The 15,881-nt window shown below is 43.8% G+C and overlaps 1 protein-coding gene across 1 annotated transcript in view; it reads right to left on the reverse strand.

The window, feature by feature from the left end:
- The window catches only part of col7a1 (collagen, type VII, alpha 1), a 119,956-nt gene extending 105,047 nt beyond the window's left edge, over positions 1-14,909 (reverse strand). The window contains exon 1 of the mRNA XM_063216245.1: positions 14,630-14,909. The gene's annotated coding sequence lies outside the window, so the exon portion shown is untranslated. The remainder of the gene's footprint in view (positions 1-14,629) is intronic.
- Positions 14,910-15,881: the final 972 nt, after the last annotated feature.

Consider the following 15,881-nt stretch of genomic DNA (forward strand, 5'->3'; position numbering starts at 1 on the left):
ACACACACAAACACACACACACACACAAACACACACACACACACACACACACACACACACACACACACACACACACACACACACACACACACACACACAAACACACACACTACAAAATCCAAAGGAATGGTATGGTATGTGGAAGTCAATCGCTCCACACATCCTGACTAAATAAATACTTAAGACAACTGAAAGGAAGGTGTGCTAGACTGCCCTCAAGGCTGTGTGTGTGTGTGTGTGTGTGCGTGCGTGCATGCATGCATGCGTGTGCCTCTGTGTGTGCGTGTGCGTGTGCATGTGTGTGTGCTTGTGTGTGTGTGTGTGCGTTTGTGTGCTAGACTTCCCTAAGGCCTGGGTCAGGACTGAAAACAGGCCCGTGGCACTTGGAGCTAAAGTTACCATGGGAACTGCCTGGGACACACCTCATCCACCACCACCTCAACCATCTGCTCAAGCATGATCGGGCAAGCAACCTGGACCTGGCTCTGTGTGTGTGTGTGTGTGTGTGTGTGTGTGTGTGTGTGTGTGTGTGTGTGTGTGTGTGTGTGTGTGTGTGTGTGTGTGTGTGTGTGTGTGTGTGTGTGTGTGTGTGTGTGTGCGCGTGTGTGTGTGTGTGTGTGTGTGTGTGTCAGTCTGTCAGAAGAGATTTTAGAGAGGAGGATTTAGATATTTAGAGAGGTATACCTAGATGTAGAAGAATAAAAAAGAGAAAATGTTTGTCTGAGAGGGAGGGACAGGTAATGAGAGATGGGAGAGTGGGTATGCCAATCAATGAGTGGGATTTAAAGTGTTGTAAGAGACAGAGAGAGAAAATGCATAGTGGGAAAATGAGGTGCATGTGTGTGTGTGTGTGTGTGCGTGCGTGTGCGTGTGTGTGTGTGTGTGTGCATGTATGTGCGTGTTTGTGCGTGTATGTGTGTGTGCATGTGTGTGTACTATGCAGGTGTGTGTATGCGTACATGTATGTGCATGCACTATAAGTGCATACAGTATACAGGACAGTTCATGCATACGGTACGTGAGCATTTACAGGACAGGAGCAGCATGCATAAGAGGCCTAATGAGCGTCGGTGTAAAAGGTCGCTGCCTATACTCGGGTTGAGGCAGGATGAGCGTGGATGGAATCCCCCTTGAAATGGAAATGTTCTTGGCCATATACCATGGCGCATGTGGTAAGGCACTCGTTTGCTACACGGCTGACCCGGGTTCGATTCCCGGCCTGGGTCCTTTGCCGACCCTTCCCCAGCTCTTTCTCCCCACTCTGTCAGATAAAAAAAGCCCCCCAAAATATTTTTAAAATGAAAGGGAGATGTTAAAAATCGAGGCTCCATGACTCAGTCGGCTAAGGTGCCACACCATGGGGGACGTGGTGACTCAACTCAAAGGCGCCATACCATTTTGCCGGCGAACCCTGTTCAATACCGACCTGAGGTCCTTTGCCAATCCTTTCCACCTCCGTCTCTTTCCACTCATTTCCTGTCTCTCTGAACTGTCCTGTCTGGATAATAAAGGCGAACGTGCCTGAAAAATAACAACAAACAAACAAAAAAAGTGCCCGGGACTGGTGTTTGAGCCTGACTCCAGGTCATTTCAAGTGCTTCCTCTATCTCTCCCACTCATTTCCTCACTCTCTCTAACGGTCCTATCCTAAAAATGTCAAACACAAAGCCCAAAAGGAGTCGCACACAAGAATTGAATTAACAAATGCTGAAAAAAGTAAAAAGCTGACAGAGCTGGGATTTAAAAGAAAAGTTTTTTTCAGTTGGCGTCCAACACGTCATCAGTGTTCCCAGTTTTTCTGTATTCTGTAGTACGTGTTCCTGATTTGCATTCAGCTGCTGAATGTGACTCATTTTCTTGATTTCTGTTCTAGAACAGTGAAATACTAATACATTAATAAACCGACCAATAAATCAACAAAAATGGGCATAGCTCACAGCAAACATGTCAGAAAAATGAATAATTCCTCCCTCCCCTTTGGTGTGATTTTTACAACTTAAGTATACTGACTTGCCGCAGTCCATCTCCACCTCATCAGATAAGAGAATCGCATAAATCCACACACGCTCAGTGTGCACTGTCAAACAACATCTTTACGAACTGCCAACTTATATACAAAATGTCAAGGTCCCCAGAAAGAATTTCTTCCGGCCTCCACAGCTGGTGGGGGGGGGGCACTATTCAGACGTACCGCTATTCAGACATACCGCTATTCAGACACCGAAATGCCGTAGGGTTACGGTTAGGGTTAGGGTTAGAGTTAGGGTTAGGGTCAGGGTCAGGGTTAGGGTAACTGCATGCACTCTCCCTAAACTGAGAAAACCTGAGCAACGTAGCACAAACCACAGACGTGGCAGATTTCGGTGGGAAACGTGCCGGTATTCAGACAATATACCATGCACTGATGATGGCTTAAGAGCCGAAACGCGTCTGCTTGTGGACATGGTGGTCATTTATAAATAAATAATGAGACATAGCTTGTGAGTGCGTATTTTTCTTTTTTAAGGTATTCAGACAATAGACATCAATGTCTGAATAGTGCCATGTAACCAAGCTGTTGAGCTAGGCAGGACAGGTGAGTCATTCCTTGGCCACTGCCTTGTCAGTCCGTGGGAGACGGAGCCTGTGCTTGGGGCTATGTCTCCTGATGGGTCAGTCAGGGTCAGTGATGGCCAACCTGGATTCAGTAGTCAGATCCGCTGACAGCTTTTACTGGGCCCGGGACAAAGTCATCTGAAAGGGCCCCCTACCCAATACGTACAATGTAAGGGGGACCCAATTCTGGGCCCCCTATCTCACTGGGCATTAGTTATAATTCAATGCCACATATTCTAAGTGACCTGGTTTTAGCTGTCCAATTCAACCAGGTGATTGACTGGTTTGAATGTTCACCTGGTTGAACTGGACAGGAAAAAAACAGGTCTTTTGGAATATGCGGTACTAAATTGTAACTAATTACTCAAGGTTGTCCATCATTGGTAAGGGTCATGCGATGAAGCACCTACTTAATTTGATTGAGATTTAAGAAGATATCATTCTGATTGTTACCCAAATAGTGAAGACCTCATCAGTAGGCTACTGATCACAGAGTAAGATAGTCCAACACCACCCTGATATTTCAGTAAAATTATTTGAGGATTATTAAAGGAGCAGTTCTGCCAATTTAAATATGCTGTTGTATTGCTCACGCTACCCTTGACTTGTTAGTGCCCGAAGACGCGCATTTTTCGGCTCAGCCCTTTCCGAGATCTGAGCTATTCTAACATAGGCCTACTCCAAATGTTTTCCCAAAAGGTATCGCTGTTTGTTAGTTGTCTGCTGATGTTGCATAGCCTTTTGGATGTTTTTGGGAATAAATCAAGATGTTTTTGAAATGTAAACAAACACCTGCCCCCATTATAATAACCAGGATCTCGGAAAAGGCTAAAGAAAAAAAAAATCTCAGGTACTGACAAGTTCAGGGTAGTGTAAGCATTACAACTGCATGTCGAAATTGGCAGAAGTTATCCTTTAAGTAGTAGAGTAAGGTAGAGAACACATGTGTTTGGACTCAAACAGAGTCTTCCTCAGGGCAACTTCATACCTGAGCTCTCACGGTAAAACTCATTTCAGCGTTCCCCTCACTGACCCACTGACCTGAGCGCTACTTTGCTGCTTTAAAAACTGTCATAAGCACCATTTGTCAAGATGCAGCTATGGTCTACTTGGTTTGGTGAAGTGTGTGTGCGTGTGTGTGCGTGTGTGTGCGTGTGTGTGCGTGTGTGTGCGTGTGTGTGTGTGTGTGCGTGTGTGTGTGTGTGCGTGTGTGTGCGTGTGTGTGCGTGTGTGTGTGTGTGTGTGTGTGGTACAAGCTGTGGATGTGTGTGTGTGGGTGTGTGCACATTCCTGCGAGAGTGAAAGAGATTTTTAAGAGCAACAAAGATCTGAACCAAAACAAACAGACAAAAGTAGAGGGAGAAAATAAAAGTGTCGGAATTCTTGCAGGCAAACCGCAAATCCACACCTTGGGTGCGTTCCAATATGTGACCTTGCGTCCTCCACTTGTGCTTGTGGCCTTGTCATCATGACGTATTACTTCCTGGTACATCACTGATAACAGTACTATATTTCAATATCTCGCAAAAGCATTTTCTCATTTGTAAACTGGCTAGTGAATGAGGAATAGTCCCCAAAAAAATGTTTTGGCTAAACTGACAGCGGGGAAACTTATTTGTTTTCTCCACAGAGGACGGGCCAGGAGGCGGGGCGAGGCCACAAGCACAAGTGGAGAACGCAGGGTCGCATATTGGAAAGTACTCCGTATGAACGCTGCAGTATCACAATAGTACTTGAAAAACATTTCCACTGCCCTTACTTTCCTCTCTTTGCTTTTGATGATATTATTTCAATTGTCAGTGAACTGTTCAAAAATACGCTTTTGCACACCTCTGTAATTGGGCAGGTGCATAGGATGTTATCCCAGTGGAGTTGTCATTCAAGTGTAAAGAAATCCTGCACACTGTCCATTCCACCAACAAACTCTAATACAACGTTCGGTTTACCTGAAGAAAGTCGGATGACCGAAACTTTGTTTTGAAAGTTTGTTGGTAGAATGGACAGTGTGCTGGATTTCTTTACACTTGAATTGTCAGTGAACTCGCATGCAAGCAAGGCCTGGAATATGCCTAATGAAATACTCTATTGCCTGACTCGCAGACTGTTATGGCCCACTTGGAAATGTCCTGTATGCCAGATTACCAGTCCAGACCTGATACTTGGCCCCAAATGAAGTTATCAGACTGCAGTTCTGAAATGTCTCCACAGGGCAGAGGGGCAGCTGGGTTTCTGAACAGCAACAGCTGTGTTACGTGCGTAACGGAGATGCTTCTGGTTAAAGCTAGGACAGCTTGTTGTTTGTTGGGAGTATTTGGTGTTGTCTTTACCTACAGCAGCTGTGTAGTCTTGTTCTCCTGTTCATGTTTGTCCGGCGATGTTTGTGTGTGTGCATGTTTGCCATTAGGCTGCGATGCCCACACACACTTTGATCCACCAGATGAAGAGGTCAAGCTGAGCCAGGACATTCCTCCCTGCCTTTCTTTCAGGACTATTTCCCCTGCAATTTGTTCTTGTTCCGTTCTTCGTTGTCTGTTGTTCATTTTCTTTAACATTAAGCACCCAATAGACCCAAAAGACTAGAGTCTTCTTTTTTGTGTTCTTCCTTATTCTGCTTCCTATGATTATGATTAAGAATATGGCTACGATTAATAATTATTAGGATTGTTGTTGTTGTTGATGTTGATGTTGTTGTTGCTAGTACCTGGGACACGTCCATTAGGCCTGGTCAACATTAGCACCTGTAAGCCTGTAGGCCCATCGCTGGACTTGGGGAAAAATATGGCCCGGGCACTTTTGGCTTAAAGGGGCCCCTCGCAATTAGCGGCGCAGAACTGAGTCATCGGTGGGCCCCACAGCCTTGTGGGCCCCTAATTTTTCATACTTTTTTACATTTACAGGGGTCCACGAGGGTTTGCGGCCCATCGGGAAATGCCCGCTATGCCAGATGGCCAGTCCAGCCCTGTGTAGGTCCTGTTGGCTGGTGCCGTCTCCTTGGCTCCTTACATGGTCGGTGTGAATGCAAAAGGTTCCATGTGCTGTGAGGCAGATCCCTCAGCCACCTATTTGTCCTGGAATGTTCTTGGCCAATCCTGGCATGATGGTTGCGAGTAACGGTTGGGTGTGCTGCGGCGTGGTGTGTGCTTGGTGTGGGTGGAAATAACAGGGACCTCTGCAAGGTCTTAGCTGTACCAATTTCACATCTGGGTCTTTGTGGAAGTGCTCCATGTGTTCCTTCCTGGTCAATGAGTCACATTTAGCCTTGTTTACACGCAGTGACATCAAACAAACAACTTCCGTTTTGAAATGACTACCAGTTTCAGTTAAAAAAAAAATGTCACCGCATGCAAGTTATACCTACTTCAAGTGCATTGAATCAAAGATGTCTGACATCACATGAAAAATGCTCATTAGACCTACGTACAATACACTGTTAATGGCACTACCCCTGGGGCCTATACTACAAAGCTGGTTCAGGATAAGATAAGGTTAAGTTAAGAGGTAAATCATCTAATACCAGAGCTTTTCTTAGGAAAATGAGGACTCCAGGCTAGATGATTTACCTCTTAACTTAACCTTAACTTATCCTGAACCAGCTTTGTAGTATAGGCCCCTGATTGCCTGTCAGCTGCACTACTTTAACTTTACCTGAAGAAGGTCGGATGACCGAAACGTTGTATTAAAGTTTGTTGGTGGAATGGACAGTGTGCGGGATTTCTTTGCACTTGACTGACAACTCCGCTGGGATAACATCCTATGCACCTGCCCAACTACAGAGGTGCGCAAAAGCGTCTTTGTTGAGCTGCACTACTTTAAAAATGTATGAATAACTTATGCTGTGTTCCAATACTCGTACTGTCCGCCCTTTCCGCACTGTGTTTGGGTACGCAGGGTGTTCCATTTCTAATCGCGACGGTAAAGTGTACTGTAAATTACCCGGATAACGTTACTGTGTACACTTTTCGCACTCAACGGCCGCCATGTTTGTGACGTAGTTGAGTGTCAGATCTGTCAAACGGTTGAATCTCCGTGATAACAGCATAGTTTTGATTCCAAAGACAATCACCATGTGTATTAGAGGCAGGGGTAACTTTAAAAAGTGTTAGCATAACGAACAGTGTCTTCCGTGTTGAATTGCATATTGGAGGTTGGTAAACTCGGATGACACACGACCAACCGTCATTTCCGTTAAGTGTATCAGACAGAACGGGAATCGGAGTGTACTCGCCTCGTGAATTGCAGAAGGTGGAAAGGGTACTTCACTGCACTCAAACAAGGTACACAGTACAGAGGGCGAATAATGGAACACACCATTAGTGTGGGGCTCTGTTTTAATATCCATATGATACTTGTCAGCGTCTGCTCTTAGCCACGAGGCAGGAGAGAACATTACCATCTGCTAGCTCTTACATTGAGAAGTAGAAGGGAGGAATGTGTCCCAGAAAGTGTGTCCCATTTCGATGAGTCCTGACAATAATCAAAACATTTGAGCTGCACCCCATAGGGAAATCATGTGCTCCTCACAATAAAAAAATCTGCAGAAAATACTCAGAAATGAGTTCTCAGCTCATCACCAAGGACAATTATTGCAACAGTCTTAAGTGTCTTAGAGGCCGTTAATCTTTACATGCTGTTACTTGTACTTGTGTAAGTGAAGTGCTTTCATTATTATTTCTATAAGTAATCAACAAGGAGGTTATGGGTTTTTTCTCAGGTGAGGTTATGTTTCTCTTTTGTTGTGGTTTTGTTAGCACGATTACTCAAAAAAAACTGCAGAACAGCTTGCAATGACTTTTTCTATGTGTCAAAAAATTAGAGTTCAGGCTGGGTCAACAACTACTAAGACCAGATTGAGTTGATGAGTCATCTGAGTGGTTTTGTGTGTCTGTATAGAGATTCCCAATCCATGGGATATATTAAGCTCCTGCGAGGTTCATTGTGTGGGCTGGGCACCGCACATCTGTATCTGTTTTTTGTGTCTGCAGGAGATATGACGCTACTTGTTCAACATCAAAGAAAAGAACATGTCCTTTTTTTCCAAGTTCGGGCTGAGTCACAGCACATTACAGTAAGCCTCTGAAAGTCCTTCCTTTGTTCCATTTCCTGTTTTTATTCCATTATTTATTTACAGAGACAATTAAGACTGGAGAGAAATGGAAATGTACATCCGTTTTATAGAATACGAATAAGGGATATATAAGCACAAATTCTTCACGTTAACATGCCGTTTTTTTATTCTGAATTAATAATTCCGAATTAAATAGTTCCGTCGAGTTTACATTAAACTTTCACTTATTTCTGAATTGTGCAGACACTGCACAGTGGACACTGCTTGATTCACCTTGTGCCCTGATGAAAGCCCTGTAGCGGGCCGAAACATGTTGGCAGTGGCAGTATTTTTATTAATTATTTAAGTTCAAACACGAACTAGCCTCTACAATAAAGCGGTTTTATCTAAGAAGAGTGCCGTGGTGTCCTGCCTTTTAAAAAAAAATATTTTCTACGTCTTGGCGAAAGAGCACCTTCAAACCACCACCAGTTTTACCACTTGAACGCCACAGCCCTCCAGCCCTCTCCCTTTTTTCGGAATTAAGCTTTATTCAGAATTAAGTTGAGTTAATTCTGAATTAAATGTTTCATGTAGGCCTAAACGAGGCCATTGTTTCACTGTGGGATTACGTGTGTACTATGTGCTGATACAAGTATGTTGGCTATCTATATATTGTCTTAGTGCAAACAGAATCAAGAGAAATAATAATAATAATACTCAAGTTTTATATAGCGCTTTTCTTGACACTCAAAGACGCTTAAGTGAAAAAAGACTCCCAGAGAAAATGCCCAGTCACTCAGGGAGCACTAGCATTGCATTGCTTTAGGGAGAATGGCTTTTCTATTTTTAGTCTCTTTATTGTGTGAAGATGTTCAACTTATAATGTAAGATGTTTTCACTTATAATGTTGTAACAAAAACAATATGTGAAGTTGTTGTGACACATGGGATGTTCGAGGTGGGTGTCTTGCTTTTCTCTGCTTCTTCTGAGTGGAGGCAGCCAGCCAATTGACTGATATTAGAAAGGGATTACGGTAACATGTGAAAACAATTACTGACAATAGAGCTCGAAAGTGACGTCACTTCCCCCGATTTCATGGGACCTCAACCGCGTTTTTAGCCGAAAATCGTAGCATGTATTTTGCGTAATTTTTCGTACGAACCCCCAAACTTTTTAGAAAGTTGTGTTTCTTCACATTTTTCATGCCGACGGCCTCGGAACAAAACATTGATACTTCTGCATGAATAATCTTTATCTAGCCTCTTAAACAGCATATTTGTAGCCCAGCGCATATCATGACTGAGATCAGAAGATATTTACTCTCTACCATGTTGTTAGATGGTCAGCTTAGGTCCCGTGAAACGCGGAACTAAGGGGCGGGACTTTCGAGCTCTATAGTTTGAGAAAAACATATTTTGGGACATCATTGCTCAGGGTGCTTTGTGTAGAGTCTTTCTACAACATTGATTTACACTTTGCACTTAATTTACTGTATCACACCACACACAGTGACAACATACACTCTACTTTGGAGGCGAGGATTCATGAAATCAAGCGCTGATAATGATAACAGGACACTTGGTAAATCTAAATCTAAAAAAATTGACGATTCGGGTATTCAGGTGGGTGCCCTTGACAATTGCCCAGTTTGCTTTGCCTGCTTGTGACAGGCATGTTGGTCTCACAAATGTCATACAAAACCACTTTCAACAGGAGATCCACTAAGTCAACTGTGTTTCTGGAAAGCTTTGGGGATTGTGTGTCTTCTACCCATGAGACCTAACCTAACCTGACCTAACCACACACACACACACACACACACACACACACACACACACACACACACACACACACACACACACACACACACACACACACACACACACACACACACACACACACACACACACACACACAAGCGTCAAGTATAATGTTAAATTAAGTTAAATATTCAAGTATAATGTTTAACAGAGGGATGTCCTGCCTAAACAGAAGGGAGGATCAGCCTGAATGCTGAGGAGAGAGGGAAATAGAGAGAGAGAGAGAGAGAGGGAGGGAGAGAGAGACAGATAGAGAGACATAGAGAGAGAGGCAGAGAATGACAGCAGTAGAAAAAGATGAATGAACTAAAAGAAAAAGGCAAATGGAGACAGAAGGCAGAGACAAGAGGGAGATGGGGTCAGATAGAGAGACAGAGACAGGGATGACATGGGGTGAAAGAGATAGAAGAGAGGGAGAAAAAGATATCGAGACAGAGATTGATGAGATGAGGATAGGAAGGGGGTTGTTACAGTCAGGTCATGGTGAGGATATAGGGAGGGATATGTCGCTTTGAGCAGTCTAATATCTCCTGAAACAACACGGGATGCCTCCCATTCTTTACACAAGTCTTGGCCCAGTGGAGCATGTTCATCAACTAGACTAGTGCTTCTCAACGGGGGTGCTACAGGCTCCCAGGGGGTGTTAGGGAGGCCTAGGGGGGCATTGGAGGAGAAGGAGACAGCTGAGAAGGGGAGGTAGTTACCATTTGGGGGGCATTGGTCCATTAATTTTTTTAATACTAAGTGGGGCGCCAGCAGGTTTTTGATGAGGTCAAGGGGGCATTGGGAGGCCTATGATCAGGTCCAGGTGGGCGTTTATCCAAAAAAGGTTGTGAACCACTGAACTAGTATGATCATGAAGGGTGGCATCGTCCTCTCCTCCCTCTTCCTAGTAATGCTGCCAAACGCTGCCACAACATTTAATACGGTGTACATACAGCTAATACAGTGTGCTCAGATTTAATTCCAAAGATATGTGAACAAAATTATTCCTAAATAGTACTGTACAGTATATGGAAACTGATTTTATAGTCAATGAAACCAATGTCCATATACAGTAGGCCTACCTCATATTCTTTTGTGTTTCAAATCATCAGTGTCTTTGCATGTTACACTACATTACGTTACATTACATTATACACTTAGCTGACGGTTTTATCCAAAAGCGACTTAATGATATTTACACAGCATTGGTTACAGTCCCTTGAGCAATGTGGAGTTACAGTAGGTGCCTTGTGCAAGGGCACTTCAGCAATGGATCAAGGACGATGTAGGGAGAGGTAAGGGCAGGATTCGAACCTGCAACCCTCTGATCTTCAGTTCACCTCCCCAAGGCCACGTGTGTGTGTGTGTGTGTGTGTGTGTGTGTGTGTGTGTGTGTGTGTGTGTGTGTGTGTGTGTGTGTGTGTGTGTGTGTGTGTGTGTGTGTGTGTGTGTGTGTGTGTTTATAGATGAGTGGGTGGTTGTGAGTGTCTGTGTATATACTGTGATGCTATAGCATAAATAGTATGTGTGTACATGTAGACAGAGAGCTCTTTGCATACAACAGCTGGATGTCGGTGAGAGTAAACAGGCGATCTTAACTGACCTGGTGAGCAGGCCTGTCAGCCAGGCAAAGAAACAAAGAAAACTGCACAGGACCCCTAGTTGAAAGGGGGCCCTAAGGACTGGTAATGTACTTGTATTCAAATGACAACAATGACAGCAACTGTAACAGTAAATGTAAATTCAATGATTGAAAACTGCAGTAATACTGCTTGAGGTTGCCCCTCACCAATAATTTGAAGAGAAAAAAGGGACCAGGAGTACCTGTTTGCCTAGGCCCCCCAAATGTCATGAAACAGCTCAGCTGAAGAGACTGTCTTAGCTGATCCCGGTGAGGACAATCGCGAGTGGCAAATGAGTTCAGACAAGGTCACCCGCTCTCAGCCCCACTACACATGTTTGTCATCTCTCTTTTTCTCTCTCTTTCTCTTTCTTTCTCTCTGCTCTCTTTCTTTCTCTCACTCTCGTCACTCTCACTGTGCCCCCTGTTCTCAAGAATGCCCACATTCTTGCATGCAAACACATGCATACAAACCCACATACTCACATAAACATACACAGACACACCATGTGGACAGTTCCTCTCGGCACACACATCAAAAGAATTTAAGAATACCCTCCGTCTTACTCACTCTCTCCCTCCCTCCATCCTGTCCCTCCCTCCTAGTTCTCTCTCTCTCTCTCTCTCTCTCTCTCTCTCTCTCTCTCTCTCTCTCTCTCTCTCGCTCTCTCACACACTCTCTTTGAAAACAACACACACACACACACACACATGTGCGTGCGCACACACATTCACACACAACAAAAATCATTCTGTTCGAACCACTAAAAACCATTGACAGACTTGGATGGAGTCAATTATTTTTTCCCAACTTGGCACACTCATACAAACAAACGAGAAAACAATCCTGCAGTCCTTCAACTATGCTCTGCCATATTTGTGTACACGGAAGAATACACTGCAGCACAGACACACAAGCTGCATCAAAAAAATGATGGACAGCTCCATCAGACCACTGAACCACAGCTTGCGACAGTTAACGATTTACCTGTATTCATTTTGTGCTCTAAAAACACTACAATCAGAGGCGCATCTTGCCACCAGGCTAGGCAGGCAGCCGTTTGGGCCCCCCAAGCCCCTACATAGTGAATAACAGCCCATACTGTACTACAGTAGTAGTGGTTTTGGTTCAAATGTTCATTCTTTTGCATTTTCGCTTGGGGCCCCACCTGACCCTAGAATCACCACTGGCTACAATATTTTAATTTCAGTAGAAAGTTACCACTACCCAAGGGGTATTCAAAGAATATAGTTAAGTGATAAACCTGGCCATGTGAACCAACAGAAAGTGGTACACCTACTACTAGAATACCAGCAGGCGTAATTTATTGAGGACTCCAGGTTCTTTTATTAGGTGATTTACCACTACTACCTCGAGGTTAACTTAATCTGGTTTGCTATTGAACAACCTTCTTGGAATATCCCCCTGTGTAGACACAGACATTGGCATGCCAGCTAGTCATACCATGCCATTATGTGTCATTATCTCCTGTTGCGAAAAGCCAAGCCTACTGTAATTTAAACTTTGGGCAAACATTATTGGCGTTGCTACAATTAACATCACTTTTATCATGAGAGCTAATTACTAACGCAAATATTTTTGCTTTTTTTGGTACAGGACCAATGACATATTTGTGAGCACAACAAGAACATGCAAGAAGAAAATTCAAACAGTATGTTTTTGCATGCTGATGGGTTAAGGCCATTTGCCATAAATTCATAAACTTACAGTCAAACAAACAAACAAATAAATACATATAATAAAAAATGTAGACCTATATACCCAGTGGTGTAGTCTACTTTTTTGAAGTGGGTATACTGTATATTCAAGCATTTTTTGAAGTGGGTATACTGTATATATTTATGCTATTCTAAACAATGGATCAATCAATTTTAAGTGGGTATACTGAAATCCCTAAAATTTAGAAGTGGATATACTCCGTATACCTGCGTTCTACGTAGACTACACCACTGTATATACCGTATGTATATATTGTGTATGCCATCTCCATCACAGGCCTGTGAAATCTCCCCCATTGCCCCTGCACATCCCTGGGGTCCACTGTCAATCATCTTTAGGAAAGTGTGTCACACCTCTTAGAAGACATCACAAGTAGGTCAAAGCCAAAGCCAGCTGCCAGGTGTGCCAGATGTGCAGCAATTAGAACGGTTACACCACTGACCTTTTAATATACACGTCATTGGGTTACACCAATTAGAACGGTTACACCACTGACCTTTAATATACACCTCATTGGGTTACACCAATTATAACTTATCCCTGCTTCCCTGCTTCTATAACTAAATCCTGTTGCTGTGCCTTCATCCAATAGTAGAGATCCATTCTCCATGACAGAACAAGAAACAGTGAAAGTTTCCCTCGGCAGGTGTGTCTTACAGACAAGTAGACACTATAAACCATTAGACAATTAGAAAGTTTGAACACCAATTATGACCAGTGCTCTAAATTAACACCCGCCAACTGGCCAAATGCTAGTGAAATTTGAGTTTGGCTGGTAGAAAAGACCAACTTACTAGCCACTTTGCCCCATTAGTGAGTGTGTGTTTGGCTAGCAAGATTAACATTTACTAGCCATTTTGGCTAGTGATGAAAAAGTTAATTTAAAGCCCTGATTATGACTAAACCCTGCTTCTCTACTAAGTAGCTGCACATTCAGCCAATGATAAAGATGCATTCTGCCTAACAGAACAGTGAGAAACAGTGAGAGTTCCCCTCTTATGCACCTCCATCTCTTAGGATCCATCTCACACAGTAGAGAAGATGCTCGCCACTTAATATTTCAAAGGCTTGTCATTATAGGTAATAACATCTGCCACTGTGTCTCAGCACGCCCGACAAGAAATAGTCTTGCAATTAACATTAAGTGGATTTGCGACACTGTTACGCTCTGAAAGATGAGGGAAAGACTGTGTTTAATACTCAGTTGATGCTTCTTTCTTTTCATACAGCAGAGCTTTGATGCTCAACTGAAATGTATTCAAATGTATCCCCCCCCACCCCAAACTTAATTTAACCCCCCACTGTGACTCTAATGTGCAATATATTATGCAGCTTCTATGGACAGGTGTGAGATCAGATCAGATCATCTACAGTCAGCACGCATTCAATATATGCAACTCATACAAGTAGTCCTGTGGAATGTGCACTTTAATATGTTCGGATGGGGCACTGAAGCGAAGCTGAACTCTTCATGCCTTTTAACGAGCGCTGCTGAATGAGATTAATAAATCATAATTGCCGAGGAAGCCAGGAGCCCGGTGCGCGCTCCTTTTGCCTCTCTTCTGACAAGGGCACACAACACAGCTGCATGTGAAACGAAAGCCGCATCACCGCCTCCACCACCAGCTGAGCATCTGAACGCTTTCCCCAGCGAGCAAGCCACTCCGGTGAAACCATCCAGTGCTCGGCACTTCACAGAACAGAACCGCGGCATATCAGATCACAGCAGGCTAGATTAGAGCAGGGGTAACACCAGCAGCAGGGAAGACGAGATGAGGCATGTAAGGAGAGGGAGATTAGAGATTAGGATTGTCACTCACCTGACAAGGAGATTAGTCACCTTCGCCTGATGATCATAATCCCATTCAGAAATCACAGTGTAACATGCACCATCTCAGGGGACTGTCCAGAATGCCACCAAAAACCCACAACAACAACCAAAACAGAACCCAGTTGAAGAAGTGGAGCGAAGAGGAGTTGGGTTGTTTTAGAAGCAGTGCATGATCCTCGACTGCTGTTGCTGAATGTGTTGCTGCTGGGCTTGAAATCTGTGCTGTGCTGTGCTGTGCTGTGCTGTGCTGTGCTGTGTGGTACTGTAGTAGACTCCACTGCCAGAGCACTAACTGTCACCCAGGCAGGAACTCTCCCATTCTTAAGTCCAGACTTGTTTGGTTGCCTTGAGCGCTGTTTTTTTCTCTCCTCCCTTTTTTTCTTCTTTTTCCTCTCTCTCTCTCTCCCTTTCTTAATTTCTTCTGTGGGATGGTTGCCCAAAAAAGCTCCACGCACACGTGCAGACACACAGACTCATACACGCACGCACGCATGCACACACGCAGACACACAGACTCATACACGCACGCACGCATGCACACACGCATGCACACACGCATTCACGCACGCACGCACACACACACACACACACACACACACACACACACACACACACACACACACACACACACACACACACACACACACACACACGCACACAGGCACATGCTGCCTCAGTTTCTCTTCCTGCAAGGTGCATACTTTAACGCCCTTCACATTGTAAATCTTGCGGCCAAATTGAGGTCAAAATGTGATGTGTGTGTCAAAGGCCTGCCATACTTGTAGTCCTAATGCTCTCCACATATATTACAGCTATAAAAAATGCCATACAGTATGCCCCTTATCAAGGTGCTGGAATCATCACAATCTTCCATAATCAAAGATTGTTCCAAACTCGTGGGAAGGGTGACAGCTTGTCAAGTATGACTTCCTAAACCTTTCAAAGTGACACTTTTAAACCTTTTAAACATTTTAAACAGTATAGAGTTAGAGTTAGTTAAAGATAGAGTGTACTTTATTGTTCCCGGAGGTGAAATTTGTCTTGAACTTCAACAATCACTGCATAACATACAGTACTCACTCACACTGTACAACATAACATAGAGAACACAAAAAACATACAAACATAGAAAACATAAAAGCATAAGAAACATGGAAAAAAAAACTTTCTTGTCAGGCGTGCTGAGACACACTGTCAGATGTTATTACCTATAATGACAAGCCTTTGAAATATTAAGTGGA

Source organism: Engraulis encrasicolus, chromosome 14 (genome assembly GCF_034702125.1).
Source record: "Engraulis encrasicolus isolate BLACKSEA-1 chromosome 14, IST_EnEncr_1.0, whole genome shotgun sequence".
In the NCBI taxonomy this organism is placed as follows: domain Eukaryota; kingdom Metazoa; phylum Chordata; class Actinopteri; order Clupeiformes; family Engraulidae; genus Engraulis; species Engraulis encrasicolus.